The sequence below is a fragment of the Sciurus vulgaris genome, assembly GCF_902686455.1.
Source record: "Sciurus vulgaris genome assembly, chromosome: 14".
In the NCBI taxonomy this organism is placed as follows: domain Eukaryota; kingdom Metazoa; phylum Chordata; class Mammalia; order Rodentia; family Sciuridae; genus Sciurus; species Sciurus vulgaris.
In genome coordinates, this window is record NC_136475.1 from 95,826,851 (window position 1) to 95,852,708 (window position 25,858).

Sequence of the window (25,858 nt, forward strand, 5' to 3'; positions counted from 1 at the left end):
TGTTCAGCCTCACCTGGAGCCCCAAGGAAAGCAGCCAGCCTTCTATGGACTAAGACCTCTGAAACCGTGAGCCCTCAGGTAAACATTTCCTCCCCTATAGTTTTTTGGTGGAGTCCTTAAGTCACAGTGGCAAAAAATCTGACTAAAACAGAGATGACCCTGTGTTAAAATGAAACCCAAAAGGGCCGGGGTATAGCTAAGTGGTAGAGTACCCCGGGATTCAAGTCCCAGTACCTAGGGGGAGAAAAACGTCAAGACAAGCCAGTGGGGCACAGAGGCACACACTGTATCCCAGCTCCTCCAGAGGCCGAGGAAGGGAGATCGCAAGTTCAAGTTCCCCTTAGCCACTTAGCAAGACGCTGTCTCCACTGTTTCCAAACACAGTGCTGGCTGTGTAGCTCATCGGTAGAGCACTCCCCCTAAAGAGAAAAAGGACTCTGAGGGAAGAAGACTCTCGGAGGCAGAATCAATGAGACTGGAAGGAAGGGGCGGGTGTTCTGAGCACCCGGGCAGTGAGGTGGAGGAGGTGAGGGCCCTCAGTCACGCTGGCAGCAGGGGCAGCGAGCACATGGCACTGAGGCCGGCCCTGGGAGACAAATGCAAAGGTCCTGGTGGACCAGGGGTGGGGGGCATGCTGGGGCACCCAAGGTCAGGGCCAGGGGCTGCGGGGCCTTGCAGGGCTCGAGCATTGGGGAGGGGAATGGGGTCCAGGCGGAGGAGAGACTCCCTGGGACTTGCGTTCACCTGGGGCTGGGCCCACGCCTGAGGCTGCATGCAGGCAAGAGGTAAGGGTGGCCTGGGCCAGCATGGAGGTGACATCTCAGAAACCACACGGACAGTGCAGTCAACGGGGCTTCCCGACGGTCCCGGAGAGACGGGCAGATCGCAGTTTCCCTTGGCTTGAGCAGCTCTGTGGATGAAGCCCCAACTCACTGAGGTGGAAAGATGGCAGAAGGAGCAGGTCAAAGGGCGGGCGAGGAGGGATTTGGTTGTGGACATGTAAGTGAGATTCTTGGAAATTCAAGGGCAGATACCAGGTTGGCAAATGACCTCCCAAAACTGGAGCTCAGGTGTGGGGTGATGAGCAGGAGAAGCAAACACAGGTGTCGTCAGCAGGTGGACAACATTTGAATAGATGGAGAAGGCGCCCTGGCCACAGGATCAGTCCAGAAAATAGAGGAGAGGACGTGCCACATGGGGCTTTGGTCACTCTGGCGCTAATGTTGAGGAGGCAGGGGGACGCCCCCAAGGAGCCTCCAGGAGGTAGACTCTGACTTAGAGGCTAAACAAAAAGAGAGTGGCGCTGGGTAGCCGGGTGGGAAAGCTGTGACCGAGGGCCAGCAGTGACCGAGGGCTCGTGCATGGCTGCTGTGAGCCCACCAAGGGACAGCAACGAGTGCAATTGCAGCTCTGGAGGAGGAGCAGCCTGGGATGACGTCCTATGGGAGCAGGAGGAAGAGTTAGAGCTGGAAACCCGCCGGCTCTTTCTGGGAGCCTCGCGTTCCCTGTGAACACAGGTGTGATGGCAGCACAAGTGTGGGGGGCCGGGGAGGTGGGGGGCTGGCGTTTCCTTCATTTGTTCAATTATCAGTTGAAGAGGGACAAGAAGCAGCCTGTGGGGGGGCAGGAGGGGACATGGGGACAGAGATGGCGATGCGCACAACTGGTCAAAAGCCGTGCAGACCCTCTGTGGTACTAGGGACCCAGAGGGCCCTGTCCTGGCAGGAAGAGATGACGTAGCCATCTGAACGATGTCTTCACAGTTGTGCTGTCTGCCTAGCAAACCAGGACACCAGACTGCTGGCTTGTCAACACTCAGCATCGGGAGGTGCTTGGGGGAGCGGGAAGATGTGAGATATATTCAGCAAAGGGCCTCAGTAAACAACGTGGCTGCAGCTGCCCATGGAGGGTAGAGCTCACGCACCTAAGAGACCAGATTCAGTGGATGTCCCCAGTATGAGCCACATGCAGTTGACCAGGTGAAGAGGCATCTAAGAAAAGATGGAGGTCTGTGAGGTTACCAAGAAACAGCGTGGGATGAAGAAGAGTGGAGCCTTTCACAGACCATCGCCTCCTTTCAGGGCCGCAGCTTACGCATGGACAGTATGCGCTCCTTGCGTGGACAGGACTTACTGAGGGCGAGCAACCATCTCCTAGGGGCTTACCAGTGGCACTGAGGAAAGTCCACTGGATGCACCCTCGCTGGACAGGTGGAGGTCGAACCAGGTCTGGTGCTCCACCGCTGCCTCGCACAAACCATTGGTCATCTGAGGCTGGTGCTCTTGGGGGCGACCCCAGATGGCCAGCCATCAGGATACCCCAGCACTCAGGCTTTGGCACCAAGAGTCCTCAGGAAATCCTTCATCCAGAGTCAGGCGGGGACCCTTCTCCCTCTGAGATACTACACGGGAGCAAAGAAACGACCTGGAGTGAGTCTCGCTCCACAGACCTGGAGGCGGTTAGGTGACTGTGCTCTGGAGAACCCTGGAGGAGAGCCCAAGGGAGCCACACCCACCCGGCTGCCAGCAGGGCTGCTCTGTGCAGAGGCCCTGAGTCCTCTCTGGGTTCCACTAGGCTTCGAGCTTCCGGTGTTGAAAAGTCCTGTCTTTTAAGAAAGGGTAACAGCGGTCTCTTAAATGTCTTGTGTAGCAAAAGGAGTTGACAAGCTTCCTCAGACCCCAGCTCCTCTGTGGATTGATGCAGCTCAGGGAACTGCACAGGCCCTGAAATGTGGGGCTTGCCTGTCGGCAAATGCAGCTCAGCCCTTCCTTCCACGGCCTGGGTCAGGCTTGCCTCGGGAGCTGCAGGCCCAGCACCCTCCCCCAGAGCGCCCTGGGCTTCTGAAGTTTAAGGAGATCAGGTCACTTTCCATGAAAACCCTCAGTTCTTTGAAATTCTCTTTTCTCAAAGGTGCAAGGAGGACAGTTCACTGGCACCCAGAGACACCTGCAAAGCTGACCCCTGTCCTCTGCCTTTTCTTTTTCAGGTGTGTTAAAAAAGTTTGTTAAGTTAGTCTCAAAATATGCTGATTTTCTGCATTTAAATAACTCTAAGGTTAGCCAAAGGTGAGGTGTACTTAGAATTCACTTGCAAACATCTCCTTGAAACAAAACCAAACCTTCCTGAGAGCAGAGGTCCCAGGAGGAGGAGGCCCTGAGCCGGGGGAGCCCAGGCTGTCCCTGGTAGCTCTTCAGGTGGAAGGGCAGGGCCTTCCACAGAGGAAAGTCAGGTCACTCGCGCAAGCTCAGGAGTAAATGCTGAAGTTCCAAACCAACAAAATGAATAAAGCCACACTTATCCAAGGGCCTTTCTGGTGACCCACTGGACGCAGATTGATCTGAGTTTCCCATTCCCAGAGTATTTCAGTCCACACCAGTTACTTGTTTTCCTCTTAAGCAAATGGAATTGCAAAGCACTGTAGGGAGAGCATAGTCTCTACGAACCACTTTTCCTCTTGAAATTGTCCCTTTGATTTTGGTGTGTCCAGGTTTCAAATGCAGACAAGTGTCTGTGTGAATGTCTCCTCTGAGTACAGCTTCCCGTGAAGACTGAGCTTTAAGGAGGACTAAGGTAAGTCATTTTACAGGCACCAGGTCCAACTGGCCCCAGAATTCCATCGGACATGCAGCGGTCTCATGGTGACCGCCCTCCTCAGTGGCGCCCAGCTCCTGTTCCTGAGCAACTTGGACTGAAAATAGCAAGAAGGACACTTTTCACCCTTTCCTTCGCTGTCATTTTGGAATCAACCTGACGCCGCAGCCTGGTTTCTGGATGCGTCATGTCATGGAAGCAGTTCTTCCTGGAGAATACCACAGCTGCCTTTGCAGCAGCTCATGCGACCAGGAACGCTGGACCATCCCAGCTGGGTGGGCGCCCTGCCCAGAGCCCGAGGAGGGGGCCCATCCTGTGCCCCTACTGCCATCACATGGGAACTACCGTGAGCCACTTCACAGAGGCGAAGCTGAGGCTCCCACAGGCCCCCTGCACTCCCGGGCTGTCCGTCAAGACCTGCAGAAAGGTCAAGGCCCAGGAGCTGCCCAGGCCCCTGCTTTCCACCCCTGAATTAGGTCTCCCCAGTGGCTCTGAGGGTGCATGCCTGGCTTGTCCGAGCCACCTCACTCATTCCCTGGACCACCCCCTTCTCGTCTGTGCACATATTTAGCACGTGCAGCGTGAGACTGGGAGAAACCCCGCGTGAGCTCGGCCCAGGCACCCTGCACAAACCCTCCTGCAGTGAGCCCAAGACAGCAGGTGCTCCACGGACGGTGCCGTCAGGAGCAAACACTTGGCTTCTTAGGCGTCTGCGTTACTGTTGACGCAGGACACACATTCAAGTGCATGTCTGCCTCCAGGAGAAGTAAAGGCCACTCGAGGAGCAGACAGCCTTGTGACACGCAGAACGCAACAGGAACGAGAGGGTACTTGCCAAACTCTTCCACTCAGGGCCAGACAACAGGCTTCGCAGAAACAATGGGCCTCCTGGGCGTGTCCACATACCGAGAGGCTCCCCACTAGGGGCACCTTGCCCCACCAGGAAGAAGGAAAGCCCGCATCCTGCCTTGGCTGGTGCCCGGGAGGCTTGGCCCTGCAGGGCGGCCTGAATTCATGCTCCACCTCTACCTGATCTACTGCTCCTGGGAGGCCCGCCACGGGTGCCGTCCGCCCAGGGCTCAGCTCGCCCCCGGCTCTGCCAGGACCAGAAAGCATTACCTGGCAGCTGGATGCCAGAGGTAAGCCAGCCCTCCTTCCCAGATTCCCATGCTCCCATGCAGCAGGCGGGCAGGGTCTCAGAACCCTTCTTCCTGGACGGGGGGCAGGCAGCCCAGGTGCTGTGCGCGCAGCCAGAGGGGCCCCAGCACCGCCGTCTGCATAGCTTGCTGCTGAGGGACTGAGCAGTCAAGCCTGCCTCCCAGTCACCATGTGGGCGAAGGGACTTGTGTTTCAGACTTCAGGAGACATTAAGTCGGGCAGACAGTCTTGCCCCTCTCTTGTCCCTCTCTCCTCTACCCCAGGGTATGAGAGCCCGGCCTCAGGGCTGTTCCTCCAGAGAAACCCAACTCCATGCGTCTGATCCCTGGGTTTGCTTTGGCTTCAGCCTCCTCATGGTTCTCTGGGGAAATGCATCGTCTCTCCCTAATCAGGCACACCCCTGGGTCCCTCGTTCACTTGGACACAGGTATTTAGTGGCCTGGGAGAGACCGACCCCTTTCCTGTCTCCTCTGGAGTAGGAGCCACACTCTTCACTGGGCCTGGGATCCTGTGGACTTTTCTTTTTAATACTAAAAACTCAAATTCTCCACAGTATCATAAAACCAGGTCATGAAGGGTGCTGCCTGGCCCAGTTTCCCACCCTTATGGGCACGAAAAGGAAAACACTGAACTGCTTGTGGACTTGCAGCACGAAGTTTTGAAACAGGCTAAACACTCTCTCAGCTCTTTTTAAAGAAAAAATCAGTGAGATTTTGGAAGCCCTTCCTAACACATATTGGCAAGTCCTGTGCTTGACTCCTCTCGGCTTCTAACCTGGCCAACTCTCCCCTTCTGCACTTTGCATTCCAATTGCTCTGCATTCATTAGTTTTGCATTAGTCGGTCAACCTCACATTTATTCACCACATCTCAGATGTCATGGGGAAAGGGACTCACAAGATCTGAGCCGGGGGCTGTGGTGTGGCTCCGTGGTGGACTTTGCTAGCATGCCTGAGGCCTTTTCAGAGCTTGGCCCCACGGCCTCCTGCATGCTGGGCAAGCCCTCTACCACTGAGCCACACCCCAAGCCCGAGTTTTTCTTAATAATACAAAGTCTTAATATCTCTTCGTAAATACGAATACTATCTTATGTTGGAATATTACTCAAAGCACCTCTCAATGTATAAATTTTTTTTAAAATGATAGAGTAATAACACACCCTTCCCAGGTGTGAACGTGGCCCAGCTTACTGCTTGGGTGCAAGGGCCCCAGCAGTCCCCCGCTGCCTGCCACATCCAAGGGCTTGCAGGGGGTTTTCCATCCGTGTTGGATCAAATGCTCAGCTTTCCCACTCACCCTCTCTGGTCCTGACTCACAGACCCATGCAGGCTCCCCAGAGCTCCCAGACCAAGAGCTTCCTGAATGCACTCAGTTCTGGCCCATCCTTCCAGATTCAGCTGCTTCTCTCCTCCATGCCAAACCCCACAGAGCCAGCTACGTTCTCAATGCTCACCTGGTGCCTCACCCTTGCACTTTCCAGGGCCCCTTGGGTAGGGATGGCCTCCCTCATTCTCTGGAGAAATGCTATCGTTCCCAAACAAGACCCAGTGAGTCACCATCATCCACAGTGTCAGTTACTTGTGGTCAATCGTGGCCTAAAAGTATTACATGGAAAATTCCAGAAACACACAATTTGTAAGCCTTATATTGCCTGGGATTCTGAGGGGCATGATGCAGCCTCTGGCCGCGCCTGTTGGGATGACAGCCTCTCTGTCCAAGGTATCCCCACTGTGGGTGCTACCTGCCTATTAGTCATGGAGCAGTTGCATCAGTCAACTTTCTGTGGCTGTGAAAAAATACCTGGGAAAACCAGTTTCAAGGAGGAAAGGTTTGCTTTGGCTTCCCGTTTCAGAGGCTTCAGCCCAGGGTTCCTGGGCCATGTTGCCTTTAGGATTGCAGCAATGCCTTTGACATCACAGCAAGTACCTGATGAAGGAGGCTGCTCATGTCACGGGGCCAGAAAGTGAAGAAAATGGGAAGAAGGCAAGGCTTCCCAGCAGCCCTTCAATGGCACACCCCCAATGACCTGACCGTCCTCCACTAGGCCACGCCTCCTAAAGGTGCCACTACTGCCCATTAGTGCCACCAAGGCAGCTGACCAGGCTCTTATGAGCCTTTGGGGGACATTAAAACCTCCAGCCATGAACAACGACTGCAGCCCCATCTTGATCATCAGATCAGCCACTCGGTGTCCCAGAACTGTGTTCAAGTTGCCCTTGTTTTACTTTCTAGCCCCAAAGCACACCGCAGGCGTGCTCCTGATTTCACAGGGTATTGTTTTAATTGTTCTGATCATCCATAGTGGTTAATCTCTCGATGAGCCTAATTTACAATCTAACTTTATTCCAGGTGTGCACGTGCAGGGCAATAGAGTGGATGTAGGACTCAGTACCATCCAGAGTTTCCGGCATCCACTGGGGGTCCTGCAGAGCACCCCTGTGGGGAGGGGCGGCTGCCCTCCTCTGTCACTTTCCTACGCTTCCTGTGTCCTAACAGGCATTTCCTGACTCTCAGCACTGGGGCTGGAAGGCGGAGACCCCAGTGGCCACAGGGTTGCTCCTTCTGAGGATGTGAGGGACCCTCCGCTCCAGGCCTCTGAGCTGGGTTCTGGTGGCAGCTGCCATCTCCAGTGATCTTGGCTTCTAGCAGCCCCCGACCCCAGCCTTCCCCGTCACTGGGCACTGGCCCCGGGGGTGTCCTGCCCAGAGTCCCCTCTTCTAAACACAGCAGGTGTTTGGCATAGGGGCTCCTCTGATGACCTCTTCTTACCTCGAGCACCTTCAAAGACACTGTTTCCAAATAAGATCCCTACACAGGTCCTGGAGTAAAGACTGACCTGTGTCTTCTTGGGGGACACGCTGTGGCCTGTCAGCCCCCCTTCACTGCCTCATGCTCTGGCCATCCTTCCCAGGCAGAGCCACACCCTGCCTCCAGGTGACACGATCCTGCCCTCTAGCTGTGCCTCCCCTCCCTCTGGGAGATCAGGTGAGTCCACCTGGGGATCCTTGCTCCTCTTCTGGGGTGCTCCTTCCTAGAGGGTGGGGACAGGAGTGTGTGCTGGGTCCCATCCAGAACTCAGGGCAGGTGCACCTGGGGAGATAGATGACTGGGACCTGCCGAGCCCTTCAGTCTTCTAACCTGCCCAGCTGCTGGCATTGCTGTCCCTCCGGGACTGTCCACACCTGCTCTTCCATGTCCCATAGCAGAGCAGGATGTGGGCACTGTGGAAGGCCAGACGTGAAGGGCCTGCCCCGTGACAGACGTGAGGGCACTGGATCTGCCTGTGGCTTAAGCTGGAAGAGTTTATGAAGCAAATGAGTGGGACCCTCGGGCCACAGCTGCGCCTTCACAGGAAGGACCCCAGGTGACCTGCTGGTTTATCCCCAAGTCCACTCTCCTCCCAGATTGGAACACCTCTCCCAAAGTTCTCCAAAGTTCCCGCTTCCCAGAGCTCAGAGATGCTGCCTTTCTCAATATCTTCGTGTCACTAATCTCTTGACCCTTCAAGTGAATCCTTAGTAAACATTTTTAACATTTAAACAAAAATAGCAAGCGTCGCTATCTGACGTTAGGCCAGCCTCTGTGATAAAGCCAGGGAGTCGCTGCAGAGAAAAGCCTTCCTGGCTTGAATGAGCAAGTTGCCTGCTTTCAACCACCTCTGGGCTCAAGTTTCAAGGTGTGTTTCCTGAGATTTCAGGGCAAACATCCTGTACTTTATCCTGGGGCTGCACCTTCTAATTGACAGAGAGAACACAAAGGGGGCCCAGGCTCTCTTTATCTGGCCCAGGGAGATGCCACAAATGTGCACCTCCTGCCACCTGTGATCTCCAAAGCTACTAACCTGCCTCTTCAGGAAGCCAGACTGCGCTGGAAGTGGAGAAGGGATTATTGCCTCTGCTGTTCCCAAAGGACAGCTTCACTGCAATGGAACACAGAGTGTGACATCCACTCTTTCAAATACACAATCAGTGGTTTTTGGCATAGGCCAGTATGCATACAGGCAACTTTACCGTCTGATTTTAGAACACTTTATCACCCAAAAAGAAACCCTGCCCCCTTTAGCAGTCACTCCCCATCCCCCTCCCTGGCACCCATCAATCTCTTTTCTGTTTCTGTGGATAGAGGAAGAGTGACCTGAGAGAGGCTCGTATACTTAACTTACTCCCAGAAAACAAGGACAAAATACAAAGACCCAACACTGATTTAGTTTAATTTCCTGAAGAAACTCATTCTGTGTTACTAAAGAAAAATTGTGACTTTTTATCAGGACAGATGAATTTATTTAACTGCTATTCCTGAGAGACAGAATAGACAGAGGTGGAAGAAAACTGAGATTTGCATTCCTGAGTCTCTTCCATGTGATCTGGCCTCACCAAAATGGGAACTCTGGAGGTGGGTCCTTAGGCAAAACAGGGTCCCTGGGGCACCACAAATTAGCAGCAGATTCTGCTGGGGAACCAGTCCGGGCGGATCAATCTTCCTAGTGATCACAGTGCTTGGGGGGGCCCGCCCCTGCAGGGGTGAACTGGAGGGCAGGACCTGAAGGTCACCTTCCCTGAGCATCCACGGCCCTGTGCTGTGATGAATGAGTAGCCAAATCCGTGTTCCACAGTGACACCCGCAATGTGCAGAGACCATGGCTTGAACGGGGATGCTGCAGACACATCGGTGCTCGCAAGCAACCTTTATGGATGGTATCCACGGGAAGTACACTAGCAACAGAGCTACGTGGAGAAAATACAAAGCAGATATGGACACTGTCCTCGGGGACTCTGGTCATTATGGGCTACATGCAGAGGTGGGAGAGAAGGCAGGTCCACCAGGGCACAGAAGGGGAAATCAAATGTCCAGGGGGCCCGAGTTCCGGGAAGAATCAGATGCCAGGGAGGAAGCACTAGAACACAAGCCCTCAGCTGCAGGCATGCCACCCTCCAGACATGTGAGCCCTGGCCACCATACACAGTCACAGGTATCAACACACACAAGTCATGCACAAACACACACAATCACTTGCACATCCACACACATGCACAGTCACAAGCATACACTCACATGTATACACAGTTATGTGCACACACATGTACACAGTCACGCACAGTCACGTGCACACACTCACACAGTTGCTTGCACACCCACACACATGCACAGTCACATGCAACACAATCACATGCACACACTCACACAGTTGCTTGCACACCCACACACATGCACACTGTCACCAAACTCACAATCACACACACAACTGTACACACATGTACACACACAGCCATGCACACATTCACAGGCACACAGCATGTACACACAGTCACATACACCATCTACCCAGGCATACAGTCATGGACACCCACACACACAGTCACAATCACACTCACAGTCGCACATGCACTCACCGCTAGCAAAGGAGCCCCTTATGACAGAGTACCCCTCCTGGCACAATTCCCACTACTAACCCATGTGCCTGGTTTCTCCGTGCCGCTGTGACCTCAGCATATGGGGTGGTCATCATCCCCTTTTCTCCCAAAGAAGCAGCATCTGCAGATGTGGCACAACCAGCTCAAGATTCGCACCCAGAGCCCTGCTGCTTCTCTAGTGAGAAGAGCCACCCACACTGGCTCCGAGAACAGTAGCTGCATGGTGAGGGGTGAAGGGCATTGGCATGGTGGTGGAGCAGAAGGTGGCATGGTAGAGGGCCAGGGCAGCCAGGCAGGGCAGCAATGCCAAGCCAGCTCAGGTCTGTGGGCACAAAAGCCAGGCGCCCAGCACTGCCCCTAAGTGGCGAGACCACGGGGTTACGGAGGCAGGAGGGATGAAAGGCTGCCAGGGCCAAGCAGGCCCCAGCAGCTGGCCCTCTCCTCTAGGGGGCCTTCCCAAGTGCTGCCTGTCCCACGGGAGGCACAGGGATGCCTCAGAGCCAGAGGGGAGACTAGAGGACTAGGAGCAGATGTCAGCCACGCGGCCTGAGCAGCACAGGCTGGAAGACACCTTCAGGGAGAGCAAGATCACTCAGCCTGGGGACTGCAGAGGGATCTAAGAAGCAGAAGTCGGTGTACTAGAGTGCTCTAAAGTGACCCAGCCTCGGGAGCAGCACTGAAGCACTTTGGCATCGTTGGTTGAGAGCAGGAAGTGTGGACCCACAGGCCTGGGTTTGAATTATGGCTCTGATACTCACTAGCACTGTGACTTTGGAAAAGTTAATTGACCTTTCTGTGCCTAAGTTTTCTCATCGTGGTGAGGATTAAAGAAAACGAATCCATGAGAAGTGAGGAGAGCAGTACCTGGCACTCGGGTGAGTCTTAAGGAGTAGTGAGATCATCATCACTTAGTGTCACGTCAATGCCTAGGTCCCCTGACTCAGAGCTGAAGACTGCACCCCCACTGGCTGTTTGGAGAGGCTCCTGGGTAGAATCCAGTCTCCAGAGGCATGAAAGCTCACCTCTAAATGCCCCCAAACAGGGTGAGCTCCTCACGACGGACACAGGCCAATGGGTTCTGGACACACCTTCCTGGCAGGCATCCCAGGAGCTAGGAGCTGGCAGCACACAGAACTGCTGGTCACCAACCTCGCCCAGAGGCACGGTGCTGAGCAACCACACCAGTCTCTAGAGAGGACCAGCCATCACCCCACTCTTCGTCCATCATAAATGACCACATCTGTTGGCCAGGATTGTGCTGGGCACCGTGGGTTGCAGAGACAGTAACGATGACTTCCAGACCACTGGAATTTTATGGGGGACTTTATACACATCCATGAAGGTAAAGGGGCCAACACAGCATAATCATTTGTGGAAGAATAAAATTATCACCTATCGGGTGTTCTTCCCCCAATCGGCTAACTGGAGCCTGATCAAGCTTTTGTTAGATGTGACTTTCAGTTTATAGGTGCTCCTGTTCAAAAGCTATGCAGGGCCCAAAAGAATCAGGTCAGCAATACTGTTCCAGAGACTGCTGGCCTGTTCTCTTTCACAAGCTGATGCAGGAAGCCCGGACTTACCCAGGCTGGACTCACCAAGCTGGCTGGATGTCGCTTGGCAGAGACTATCAAGAACAAAATGGCGACACATGGCGCCCCAGCCATTTGTCATAGAACTCATTACACTCCCTTGGTCACCGTGTGCATGCGTTTTAATTTAAAGAAATCAAACATAAATGCTGGTATATAAACCAGCTGCTATGGAAAGAACACGGCACAAGTGTGGAGGAGAGCTGAGGACCCAGGAAAGATCAGGAGAGGCACAGCGCTGGAGGTGCGGGAGAAGCACACTTTCTCACGTGGGCGGAGACAGAGCGGAGGAGGTGGAGACTGCGAGGTGGAGGTGGGCGGAGACTGAGCGGTGGAGGTGGAGACTGAGTGGTGGAGGTGGGCGGAGACTGAGTGGTGGAGGAGGTCAGTCGCCTGTGATGCCTGTGGGGCGCTGGACCCGGGGTGGAGATCCTTTTCTGGGTGAGAAACTTAGTTATGAGTGAATGCAGCTCAAGAAAGATGTACCAAGCCAGGATTCCACTTTGTGCATGTGTAAATATTCATTTCAGGGCTTGCTTAACAGATCAAGTGAAATATTGATAGCATTTCATTATGAAATCTGCATTTATGTATCAATTGCAGTACAGGGGTGGAACCCAGGAGTGCTTTACCACAAAGCTACACCCCAGCCCTGTTAGTCTTAGTTTTGAGACAGGGTCTCACTGATTTGCCCAGACTGGTGTTGAACTTGTGATCTTCCTGCCTTGGTCCCTGGATTCACTGGGATTACAGGTGTGCACCACCACACGGGGATTCCAATGTATTACTTCTGTTTAGCAAAAGCATTTCTTCGAAAAGAGACTTCAACATCTCCTCTTCCAAGAAATGAGGCCAAGGGCTTGGCATTGGTCAGCACTACTTTGGTTCTAGAATGTCTGAGTTAGACACCCACTGTCACTCGCTGGTTGAGTCATCGAGGTGACTTCCTCATGCTTCAGTTTACTCCTGCAGCCGTGACAACAGTGCATATGTCATCTGGCTGTCATGAGCATTGCATGGCTTACAACCCCTTAGACCGGTACCTAGTGCGCAGTCAGCTCTGGGGCGTCTGTAATGCCTGGGCTGTAGCAGTGATGAGTGCTATGTGCCAGCCAACACAAATTCATCCACACACAACAGGGGACAGAGAGCTCACAGTGCTGGACATTGTTTTTATTTTTTCTTCATGCTTACTTATACTTTCTTAATGTGCTGCAATTAATAAATGCACTTCTACAAGGAAAGTGGAGCAGGGAACTCAGAGTGGTTCTCTAGCTCTAAGAAATTACATCTTTGTTTATATAGTGTTTTAAAAGTTTAGAAAACTTAATGTACATTCCTTTACTCGAATCATAAAACACCTGGCCTCTGCTCCCATTGTAACAGTGAAGGTGCTGAGTGAAAGGCTGAGGGTAAATTACCTTCCCAAAGACTCAGAAAGTATGAGTCTCCTGAGAGGCCAGAGCTTTTTCTCTTTGCTTTTTTGCAACAAAAGGTATGGAAATCTAATTTAGGGACCTTCCTAAGGGGGCCACGCCCCTGTAGACACCTGCCCTGTGCTAACAGCTGAGATTTGGGATTCTGAAGTCCTCTGCAAGAGTGTCCTGCAGTGGGGGGCCTGCTGAGCTCGGCCCCTGACCAGCTGCTTTCTTATGCATGCTTCCTCTCAACCGCTGAAAACCATGACAAAGCCAGAAGGTGGAGCCATTGGGGGTGGTGCCCTCGGGGCAATTCGAAGGCCTGCAACCCAGTTTCCAGGTTTAGAATGCCTTTGAGAGGTGGGGAAAGTGCCCAGGGCCATCAGGTTGCAGAGGCCCTGAGCTCACACCTCCAAATCCCAGGGATACACTCTTAAGGTGACAGTTTTCCTTTCTGGGTTTGTTTCGTTTTGTGTTTTGCAGGGCTGGAAATGGAACCCAGGGTCTGCAGGCCAGGCAAGCACTGACTGACTATACCCTGACCCTCTCCTAAGGGTCCTTTCTGCCTCAGAAGACATCTGATCATTCTAAGGTAGCCTCACTCTGAGGGGAGAAGCTGGGGCTGGCTCCTGAGTGGCGGCTGACGTGTCAGGGTGGGTTCACCACCGTGGAGCTGGTGTTAGGCAGTGCAGCAGGCTCTGCCCAGAGGAGAACTCCACACCCCCACAGTCTCCGTTCTCCTGGGGGGCACGGGGACTCTGCTGGCCTAGATTTCACCTGGTGTTTATCCCGGGTAATATTCACTTTTACCCCCAAACTGCCGCTTCCCATTTCTACATTCCGACAGACTGCTCCTTACCCGAGTGGGAATTCTCTGGAGGCTCATGGTGGAAGCAAACATGGAGGGTTCTAGACTGCGGGGGAAAGGTTTAGAGAATATCAGCGCGGTAGCCAACAGCGAGCCTGGAGGCGTGAAACGTGACCAACAGCTTGTTTTCTCCCCAAGCCCGGGATGCCCCGTCGTTCCTGGAGGCAGAGACACTGGAGCATCTCATAGTGCGGAAAGACTGGTCCTGTCCCTGTCAGAGTGGACCAGGCGAAAATGGAGGCTTTTTCTTTGGGCAATACTTTTCTTTTAAAAGTTGTTCACACAGACATTGTGCAGTTTCAAGAATAGTGTGAAAACCCAGCTGCTGGGGAAGCCTCCCTGCACCAGGCAGGGAGCCCAGCTCCGAATCCAGTCCCTTCTCAGCCTCAACAACCCACTGAGAGGAGGACATCATTTCATTTTCACTGATAAGGGAACAGGCAGAAGGGGGCTCAATAATTTGCCCAGAAACAGTTATCACCATTAGCGTAACCGGATCTGTCTTCCTGGACGCAGAGCCTCAGCTCAGACACCACAAACGACCACCCATACCAGGGTTACCACCCCACAGCCACCGGATCCAAGTGATCAGCCCAGGACCACAGCCAGGAGCCCGCCCCAGGGCTCCCCAGCTTCGGCAAGGAGCACTTCACACACGCATGCACACGCACACGCACACGCACACACGCACAATCCATGCCTTCAGTCCACTCACCACGTCAACAGCAACACCTTTCAAGAGTAGTGATGGCATCTGTCACTAATGTTTGGAACTCGCTGGACTACGTACAGTGCAGGTGGATAGCAGGAAGGATTTACGAGGCTGTGATACACTCAACTCATGACATGGACATCTGCTGCCACCAGTCATCTGAGAGGCCTCACGGGAGGTGCTGGAGACACCCAGATTAAGGACACAGGGCTGCTCCTCCAAGAAGCAGTTTAAACAGGGGTCATGAACCCACAGATCAACAAAGGCATTTGTATAAACACACACACTCAAGTGACAAATGCCAGCACAGGGAGCAAAGTCCAAGAGCCAACTCTCCCTCTGAAGGGCAAAGGAGTGTCCACAGGCCAGCAGCAAGCCTGACCGCTGTCCTCTTGATTTAAGGCCAGGCTATCATGGCAGGTGGTCTGCAGGAACCCCCAATGTGGAGCACAGGGTGGCAGGAGGCCTCGGTGGGTCCCAGCCTTGCACCTGTCAGAACAGAGCAGTCCCCGTGGGCCCCAGCAAGCCAGCTCCTGTCCCTCCAGGCCTGGCAGCCCTGGAGTCACGTCCCCAGCACAGACAGCCCCTAAGCTGAGTGCAAGTGTCCCCACGGTGCTGACCCCTTTGATGATCTCCGCCATGGATCCAGGTAAGCAGGACTCGTAGGTGTTTCCCAGACAGATTGGTAATGCAGCGGGGAGACCAAGGGCCTGGGCCTGCAGACCTGGTACAGCAGCCTCGCCCACCAGCTGAGTTTCTCAAGCCGGTCACTCAGTTCTGTTCCTTGGTTTCCTGAACTGTGATGCAGAAATACTCCCATTACAGCAATGAAAGAGTGTTGTGCGTTCAGGAGAGATAAAGTACACAGAGAATCCTACGAAATGACTAGTCTGCAAATAGATATTGAAGACACATTCTAAAAAAGTTAGATTCTGATAAGTGTCTGCACAACTTATCTAATAAATATATATAGTTACATATTACATCTAATATACGTATATCTAATAAATACAATGATATTTTTAAATCTAATATTCATTAGATTTTAAAACCCTAATACTTTATTTTAGAGTGAAAATTGTCCTACATTTTATCTAATAATGTCACCTTTAACATATTTTTCCTTGTTGGGGTCTTCAGATGCTATGTAAATTCCATGAGAAGGGACCATGAAAGAAGCAGGAACTAAAGGAGCAATATTTTGAAGTGATTCTATGCCACATGACCATGAACATAAAGCGCGCCGTCTATTTGATATCAAACATGGTTTGTGGACCAGCGGTTTAAAACATTTATGATAGAAAATTTCAAATATACACAAAAATAGAGCATAACAGACCTCATGGTCCCATCATCTGGTTTTAATAACCGATTCTCCAGGGCCAGCCCAGTTTGGTTAATAGCTCACCCACTGGAGTGTTTGAAGCCCATCCCAGATGTGATATCAAGTCAGAGATTTTTAAATCGTCCTCTTCGTGTGTTTAGAACAATGCAGAAGAAACCTCTGCCAAGAGCGACCTTCGAGGGTTAGTTTATGCTGCATTTTGCTTACAGATTGGAGGTGACTCTGTTTCCTAGCCTTCTAGGGAGACGGGTCTCTGGTAGGTTCCATAAGGACCACTCTTCATCTAGTGCCCACTCTCTGCCGGCCCCGGTCTGCACCTAATACTTTCAAGGAAAGCAAGTTCCAGACAGGTGAGCTATTGTGCTCGATCTTAGGCAGCTGGTGAGTGGGGAAGGACAGACTTTAGTTCCGCTGGAACCCACACTCTGCAGCGGTCACACTGGGAAAACCACTATTGCATTGCACTGTTCCTTGCTGAAAGCCAGTGAGGCACAAATTTCTTCCCATGGCCACTCAGCCTGGTATGAGTGTAGCAGAGCAGAAAAGGTGCCGGCAGAGGGCTGGCATTCCCAGCCTTTCAGAGGGAATACCTACTGTCTTCCCTTCTCAAGCATCGAGGAGCAGTGTGCAACCTGGGTGACTGGACAGAGACAAGGACTCCTGCTCTCTAGGGCCTACCAATGGCATGGGGGCCCAGGGCTTCCAGCCTGCTGTAAGTGTGATGCATGATTCAGAAAATGCCCACGTGGCCCCACGTAGAAGACAAGAGACTTTGTATCTCTTTTCTACCAAAACCAAACATTCACTATAATTTGCATAAAGCCCTGAACTAAACAAACATGTATCTGACTAAGTTGACCCTACTGTCTGATATTAAATGTCAACAACTCGGCAAGGCAGGAGGTTGATATAGACAGATACTGTATTGCCTTGTGGAAAACAAAACCATGATGTTTGCATAAAAACCAGTGGCCTGTATAATCGTACTTGCTCACCAGTATTACATGATTCGGGATGTGATTCATCTGTCCACTTTGTGAAACAGACTTTACCTACATAATGTGTTAATCGTGACTGCTCCTCGGTGGACAGGTGCAGCCTGTGACTGATCATTGGGTGGGCTTCCTGGGCAGTGGAGGAAGGCGGCCACGTGACTAGTCTCAGCCAAAGCCTCGTGTGAGGGGGCGGCTGTGACCTCAGGCCAGCGCACTCGCCGGCGGCTCAGGCAGGTTTTCTGCAGTCTTGCCCCAGGAGACCGAGCGGCTTGGCCCTGTGGCCCTGTGGCCTGGATCCTGGAGAGAAGTGTGGAGGCCGGTTAGGCCTCGAGTGATGGATGAGGGATGCAGACTGGCAGAAAGCATCTGTTGTTTTAAGCCACTGGAGATTCAAGAGTCCTTCTGTCTTTCTTCTGTGCGCCCTGTCATCACGGAAGAGCAGTCCCTGCTGACCGAATCCAGGAAATCGGTAACTTCCCTGATGGAAAGCCACGGAGAAGGTCTGACTCCGCCGGCCTTCCCCTGAAGCCTGCCCAGTTACAGAAGTGACGTCTGCAGAAAGCGGGCTGCTTCCTTTGTTTCATGTGAACTAATGTTTAAGGGAAAGAAGTCTAAATATTAGTAACGTGCTAGACAACGTGGCTGTCACTCCCACGGGGGAGAGCCCGCCATGCCGAGTCAGGATGTGGACCACACTCTCGCTCCTGTCACGACTCTTTCAGGCAAAGACCCGGCTCCCCAGCTGCTGCAGAGGTCGCCAGCTCCTGAGGCAAAGCCTGTCCTGCAGACAGACGTCATCTTTGGGTGAAAGTGAGCCCAAGAGGAGGAAGGGTCCCCTGGGTTAGTGATACTGGGTTAGTGGTCATTCCGTCTGTGCCTTAAGCCAGTTCCTAGGGGGACAAGCCTGGCCTTTGGAATCATGCACATGGATCATCTCCGCATTGCAGCTTTTCTAAACTTCCAAACCTGGAAACTCTGCAGGAAAACAATGGTCCTGTGGTCAGCCAGGGGGCCCGGGGCAGTGGGCGGTGACTGTGGGCCCTGCACACCGCTCTCTCCACACGGCTTTCGGGTTGGAAAAAAGCTGTGACAAGGTCTCAGGCCCACTGTGCTTCTGTCCCCGAGTTCTCCCCGCAGTCATGGATGTGTGCCCCACACCCGCAGGCTGTGAGGAAGGCGGTACGGAGCCCGGCCCAGGCAGGTGAAGCCTGGACAGAGGCAAGCCCCCTCAGTGCAGGGCTCCTGGGGCAGGTCCAAGCCAGCAGCCTAGGAGCCAGAATCCTGTGGCCTTGCACGTCTGGGGTTGGAAGGACAAATCCAGGTGCCAGCAGGAGTGATTCCTCCTGGGGTTTGAGGCAACGCCTGGGTGTCTGCCCCGCTGATCTGCTGGCGTTGGTGGTCCTGGGCTCAGGAAGCTCCCCGGGCCTCAGCCTCCTCCTCATGTGGGTTCTTCCTGTCCTGTCCGCTTTGTAAGAACACCGCCACTCCACTCCAGTGTGACCTCATCTTAACTGGTCACATCTGCACGGACCCCATTTCCAGATAGCGTTGTACTCAGGGTTAGGGTTGAACAGAGGAATTCGGTCAGTAGACACACTGGGCAGAGGTCTGTCTCCTGGGGTGGTTGACGTGCATGGTGGTGCACAGGCGTGCAAATACACCTACTTCATCTGGCTTGTTGGGCATGAAGATTTCTATCTCAGTGAATTCTCCAGCAATTTGCTATTGCCTTTGTGGCTTTATGGACCTTAAATTAAGCAAGACAGTTTAGATAAAGATCTCTATAAACACAGAAAGCATTTCTGGTTTTCTCCCTCATTCCCACAGTGGGGAGGGAACCCAGGGGTGCTCTACCACTGATCTGCATCCCGGCCCTTTTTATTTTTTATTTTGAGACAGGGTCTCACTAAGTTACTGGGGCTGGTCTCAACCGTGTGATCCTCCTACATTAGCCTCCTAAGCTGGTGTGCCGCCACGCCCCGTTTGGTTTTGAATCAGCGTACAGAGCCACCTGTGAAGCTAGACTCTGAGGGGCTGACAGCTACGGCTCATCTTCCCGTCCCGTCTCTTGCACAGCATCTCACTCAGAGCGAGGGCTTAATGAATGCATCTGGAACTGAATACAATTGAGTTACCAAGACTTTGTTATTTCCAGTTTGCAGAACTGTTCTTGCCACCCTTATTTATACCTGCCTCAGGACCTTCCCACATGCCAGTCCCTCTCCCTGGACCTCTCTCTAGCTTTCTTCAGGGCTGGCACCCGGGAAGCGAACCTTCCCCGACCTTCTTGATTGGAAACCCATCCTCCCCAGGCAAACCTTCTCTGCAGTTCCTATTTCACCTAGGTGTTCTTCACCTGCTGAAGGCATTGGTTTATTTGTGTCTCCTCATTTAGTTCCCTGAAAAGGGCTTTGTCATTTGAGTTCGCTGCTGTTTCCCCAGAAGCCTGTAAAGATCTCATTAGGAAAAGATATACAATAAAAATGTGCTGGCTAAAATCCTGGCATTTGCTGCTAAATGGATGGAGTTGGAGAATATCATACTAAGTGAAATAAGCCAAACCCAAAAAACAAAGGCTGAATGCTTTCTGTGATATGCAGAAGCTAATTCACAATAAAACAGGAGAATAGGGAAGTATAGAGTTACTTTAGATTAGGTAGAGGGGAGTGAAGACAGGGGAGGGGTATGGGGGAAGGAAGGATAGTAGAGTCAAACAGACGTTACTTCATGTGCATGTCTGACTGCATGACCCATGTGATTCTGCAACATGTATAATCAGAAAAATGAGAGATTACCCTCCATTTATGTATGATCTATCAAAATATATAAATGCATTCTACTGTCAGGTACAACTAATTAGAAGAAATAAAATTTAAAAAAATTTTTTAAATGCACTGCTGGCCAGATTGCCAAACCCTTAGTATGAATATGTTACTGACGAGCCTCTGGAGCAGTCTTTATAACTCGTGCTGGTGGGACAGACTGCACGGACTGTCTACACAGCCAGAGGCCTGGACAAGCAGGGGTGGGAGAATACCGCACCCCATCTCTCAACTTCCTGGTTGGACCCACGGCTGAGGATGCAGAAGGGACTCCGCAAAGGGAAGCGTTAGCGAACATGATCATCAATCCAAATCCACCCTGTGGGTCGTCTGAAAGCAGTTCAGTCCCGAGGAATGCCAGAAACATTTGCTCTTGACTGAAATGTGTGCAGTCAATTATTTCCTGGGTCTCCAAAAGTCAAGTTCATGGTTTCTAATTCTGCTCACACCAAGGAACCAACACTAAAGCTGGGAGGCATGGGGTCCAGGAACCGGAGTCGGCAGCCTGATACCAGTGACGTGGCTGGCACCCCAAGCAGGGTAGCTTCAGGTTCATGACTGCGGCACTGCCTTCTTAGCGCTACTCGCAGAGGGATGGCTGAGCCTCAGAGCCTAGCGGGGTCTCATCAGGACTGTGGGAGGCAGAACTGGGGCCGAGAAAGGAATTTTGCTATCATGGGACTTGGCTCCAGCTCAGGGACCCCTTCCCAGCCCTGGCAGGGTCATGCCTCCGGGTTTCTTGGCCATTTTCATCTTAAAGGTAAAGCTTGCATTCTTTGGTGCCATTTAATGAAAAATTATCTTTCTCAAATTAACTGTAAATTTTACTCATCCTTTTTTATTGCTGTATTCTTCTTGATTGTATCAGTGGATAAACACTGATCTGATCAATTTTACATCATGCAAATTGTCTGTGGGTCAAGCAAAAGTATGAAGTTTAGTGAGGTAAGTCCAGCTTTGATGACACAAATGCTGTGTCTTCTGGGGCTCACAGGGACAGACTCCATGGCATAGAGCACAGGACCTCTGGTAGAAATCTCATGGAGAAGACACTTAGAAAGTTCTACAAGAGCTACCCTCCACACCTTCCATAGGGGAGAGATCCACTACATCGCAGTACAGATGTAATGTAATTCTTGAAAGAACTATAGTTTCAAAAGTCTATGACATTAAGTAATGAAAGTAAGGAATGAAAAACAATATTTAGCATTCTGCAGATTTAGCAAAGTGCTGTGTGTGTGTGCGCCCTAGTGTGCGTGTGTGTGTGTGTGTGTGTGTGTGTGTGTGTGTGTGTGTAGAGAGAGAGAGCACAGAACTGTCAGTGCTTCACAGCGGAAGATGCTGAGTCTGGCACTGTGTGCGCTTTCCATTTTCCATCTAATTTCCTATGTCCCAAAATTCTCTATAATGGATGCACATAAAGTGTATAAAGATAAATTTGCTTTGATTCCATTGCCCTCCTTCAAAGACAACTCAAATAATAAACAGGTTTCACAGGAGACTTCTGCTCTTAGTTAAACTCGTCTGGACCATGCAGGAAGATGAGCTTCTAAATTCTTTTTATAAGTAATACTGACACATAATAACTGACCCAAGAACCGGGAAGTGATAGCATGTGTTTTGTGTGATCACGTGTGTGGGTTTGCATGTGTGCACTACACACAGACATGAGCATATACCTGTGGCTTCTGTCCGTCTGTCTTCTCACTCCTCCCAGCATCAGCGCCTCTTCGGCCCTTAGGAACGGCCCTGCCTCAAGAGCACAGGGCCACGGGATGGGCAAAACCTGCCTCTCACTGCGACGGTGGCACTCTGGTCCAAGTGCACTCCCGAGTGAGGGGTCTGCAGTGTGGAAGGATGGGTCTCTGTGACAGCGGGTGGCAGCAACTGCTCTTTGGGTGGGTCACAGCTGCAGGTGGTGGAAATGTCCCTCTGCAGTCCTGACACTGGCCCCAGAGGCCAGTCCTTTTTGTTCGTTTGTTCATTTTCTTTTTTGGTACCAGGGATTGAATGCAGGGGCACTGAATCACTGAGCCACATCCCAGCCCTTTTTAAAAATGTTTTCCTTTGAGACAGGATCTCGCTAAGTTGCTTAGGGCCTTGCTAAGTTTCTGTGACTGGGTTTGAACTGCGATCCTCCTGCCTCAGCCTCCTGAGTCACTGGGATTACAGGCGTGAGCCACTGCACCCAGCTCCCAGAGGCCATCTTTGCCTCAGGGGCAGGATCCCTTGGCTGGATTTCACTGCAGCTTCTGCTGCTCAGTCAACCTGTCTCCCATTCTTTAACTGGAGCAGATACCCACAGCCCTGATGGACTGGGGCGCGTGCTATCTGATGGTGCATCAGTCCAGTGCCAAACGTGACCCTGAGGCTCACGGCAGCTCCTAGTTCAGACTACAGACACAAAATCCAGGAAAGCGGCTGCAGTAGATCCTAAGGATGGCAGTAACTTCCTGGGGAGGAAGCCTGAGTCCATTAGTGAACTTGGCTAACAGGTCAAGAAAAGGAACAGTAGTAAATATTTTATTAGCATTTTTGAATCTTGCTAATGGGAAAGCCAAATATTTCAAAAGCAGAGAGAATCACGTCCGGCACAGACCATTCCTTGGGGCTCGGTACTTGTTCTTAGGTCTCTCATGGAGTCCACAGAGAGGTCTGCGAGGAGGGATGCGGGCAACGAGGATGCTTCCATTTTCTATTGTGAACCATCCTGTCTTCTTACCTCACTGCTTGCCTGCATTATGTATTCAAGACTAATTTTCCACCAAAGGCACAGTGAATGTAAGGCTGCATTCTGGTGTTAGTTAATATTTCTCCATCTAGGAAATGAGATGAATGGCCTTTTTATATTTTTTTCAAAAATTAACTGCTAAAATGCATTAAATATAATAAGACTCATTATTGAATCTTCCATCCTGAAGATTATAGAGGCCTTTATGAACCAAAGAAAAATACCAACTGACATGGACAAAACCAAAGCCCATTGAGCCACGTCCCTCTCTTAGCCTATTTGTAAAAGTCACCTCTCAGGAAAAGAAAATCAGACTTAAACTACTGGAAACAGTCAAATGTTCTTCCCTAAAAATGAATATGGTCTGCTTAATCTCTTTCAAGATCTGCTAAAGAGATTGGAGCCTCCAGGGGCAGGACCAGTCGGAGGAAGGAGAAGTCATCCTGGGTATTGAGGATGGCAACAGGGATGCGACTCCTGTCTGGGTCCCCAACATCTTCTCTAAAGCTCGCTGCACCGATCCCCATGACACATCATGCCCTGTTCGTTAGTTACGGGCCTCACACTAACCAGCCTGGGAAGCTCCTCTATGTCAGACAAGTCATCACACTGTAAGTCTTCTCAGGGAGGGAGTAACCCCAGGCCCTCTGTCCCCAGCAGTTCCCTTCTGTGGATGTGAGAGGGCACAGTACTTCCCATCCACTTAGCCCATCATTACTTGCTAAGAACTCAAAAATCAGAAGTGCAAAAATATTGCAATAGCCATAGAAAGTATATTGCTTATTTCCTGAAATACATAAAACATTGAAAAATCTAACTTGAAAAATCTAGCACAGTCATGTAAAATTTATTTTAAAAATTAACGTCGAGGAAACAGCTGGAATATCCAGGCTCTTCTCAAGGGGAACCGAGTCTGGCAGAAGCAATAAACTAGGTGAGGAAGGACAAAAATCCACGGTGTCCAGTCTTGCTGTCAGCGACCTGTGCAATGGGAAGAAGCTGGGGTGGGCCCTGGACGGGTGGTGGCAGTGTCCATGTTCACTCTGTGTCTTTGTGCTCACTGTCCCTGCTCCGCACAGGTGCTGGAAACATGAGCACACCCAGGCAGCAAGGTTCACGTCCTTCCCAGCTTCTTAAAATTTACTCATTTAATTTTTTCATGTGCAAAGTCATGGGGTGAGTCCCCATCCCCACAAGAAAATGTTTAGCTGATACATCAAAAAACAAAGATTGTACTTATTTGTGGGGTGCTGTGTGATGCTTTAATGCACGTGTACATTATAATGTCTGATTCAGGGTAAACATTTCTATACCCTCATTTACCATGCCCTCATGATAAAAAATTCAACATTCCTTTTCCACATATACGTTGGTGTTATAGTCACCTGTCTGTGGCCCAGCACGCCAGCCCTTCCGAGCCCTGTCTAACTGTACTTCAGTACTTGGTGCCCTCTCTCCCCATCCCCTCCTTTCCCAGGGAGAAAGTTCTAAAAGGAGAGGCACGTTATGCTTGGGGTGTGTGGGGTGGCAGTGTGGTCTGGTGGGCAGGATGCACGCTCTAGAACTGGAAAGGTCTAGAGGGAGTTCCCACACTCTGGCTGCGGGCAGGACAAACACCTTAGAACTGGGGACATCTCCTGGACAGAATGCACACCCTAGACCTGCGAATGGGACACACTCTATCATCATTCCCCTCCACTAGCTAGTCATGGGCAGAATGAAGGACCTTAAAATGAGAAGGTGTCATGGTCAGGACACACGCCTCAGACCTGGGAAGTTGTCCTGTGCAGGATGCACACCCCAGATCTGGCAAGGTGTAGGCCAGATCTGCCATCTCTGTATCTACAGTGCTACATTAGGTGGGTCATTCTGTAAACTTAGGTAATGCAGTTTTTCAAAGGTGAGGAAATAGCTGATGCTCAGACGCCAAAGCACTTCATACATTATAGCTATGGTAGTTGTTGGCATCCCTGGCCTGAGACAACTCTGGAGAGCCTGCGACCATGTTTCTCATGGTGAGAGTCTATTTTAACAACCGTTCACATGTTCATTCCCACAGGCCTTATGGCTAGAGAGAATCACCTGGTTTCCAAAGTTCCACACGTGGAAGACATAGCTGCCCCGTCTTCTTCAACTGCTACCCTAGACTTATGTAAAGACAGCCTGATTTTATTATGTAGTTCCCCAACTTCATTCTTGCCACATTCAATGAGCTACTATTATTACAGATTCCTAGAAAGGAATCAAAGATCTTAGTTTACAATCTAGGTGAAAAAAGGAGTAAGTTCCACATAGAATAGTTAGTAGAACATACCATCCTAAATGGCAAGAGCAGGATACGATTTTATCATACAAGTGATGGATAAGATGGTTAGTGATCCTGTAAGAAAACAGCTAGCTCCCCAGGGGTTGAGGATTCAGGACTTGCTTTCCACAGCAGCATGGGCTTAAACCCAGAACAGGATTCAGAGGCTCAGTGAGAAGCCCAGAGGGTGGATTTCAGGTCTGTTCCCTGGAGGCCTACCCTGGAGGCCTGCCTTTGGTTCTGTTTGCCTCTTCCTGGCAAACAGCTCTAGTTTCAACCCAGCTTTCTCTCTGATGGCCAAATGGGGCAGCCACTCAAAGCTTTCCATAGAACCATCCAGAAGGGACAAACAAGCATCTTTCCTTGGACTGAACTGGGTGGCCTTCCCCCTATGACAGCACTGTACCAGGCAGATGGTGCCATATAGGTAATTCTGATAAGATCCAAGAGCCCTGACCCTCCGGTTGTGTGTATAGAGGGCCAGAGGAGGGCCAGGTAGTCTGACTAGCTAATGGAAGGGAATGGTGTTTAGAATGTGATCACAGTGCCACCACTTCATGGGAAAGATGGAATCTGCAATCTCGGAAAGTCAAAGGCTCTATATTAGAGTCAATGGGTCACTTCTAGTCAAATTGCATGGGCAAGGTATAAGCCAGAGGCCACGTCTGCACAAGCCAGACTGCCTGGATCTTGCCTCAGCTCTGCCCTGTGCTAGCTGTGGGGCCCTCAGCAGAGGATCAAGCTCTACCTGCAACAGCAACCTCCGCCCCAGGATTGCTCTACGGTTGAGGAAACAATTCAGTGTGACCCCAGGAAGCACAGTGCCTCATACCCAGTACCACCCCATAGCTACTCTGTTTCTCAGCCCAGAGGTCTGTCCACATCAGCATCCTACCTGCCTGGGCCCTGATGCA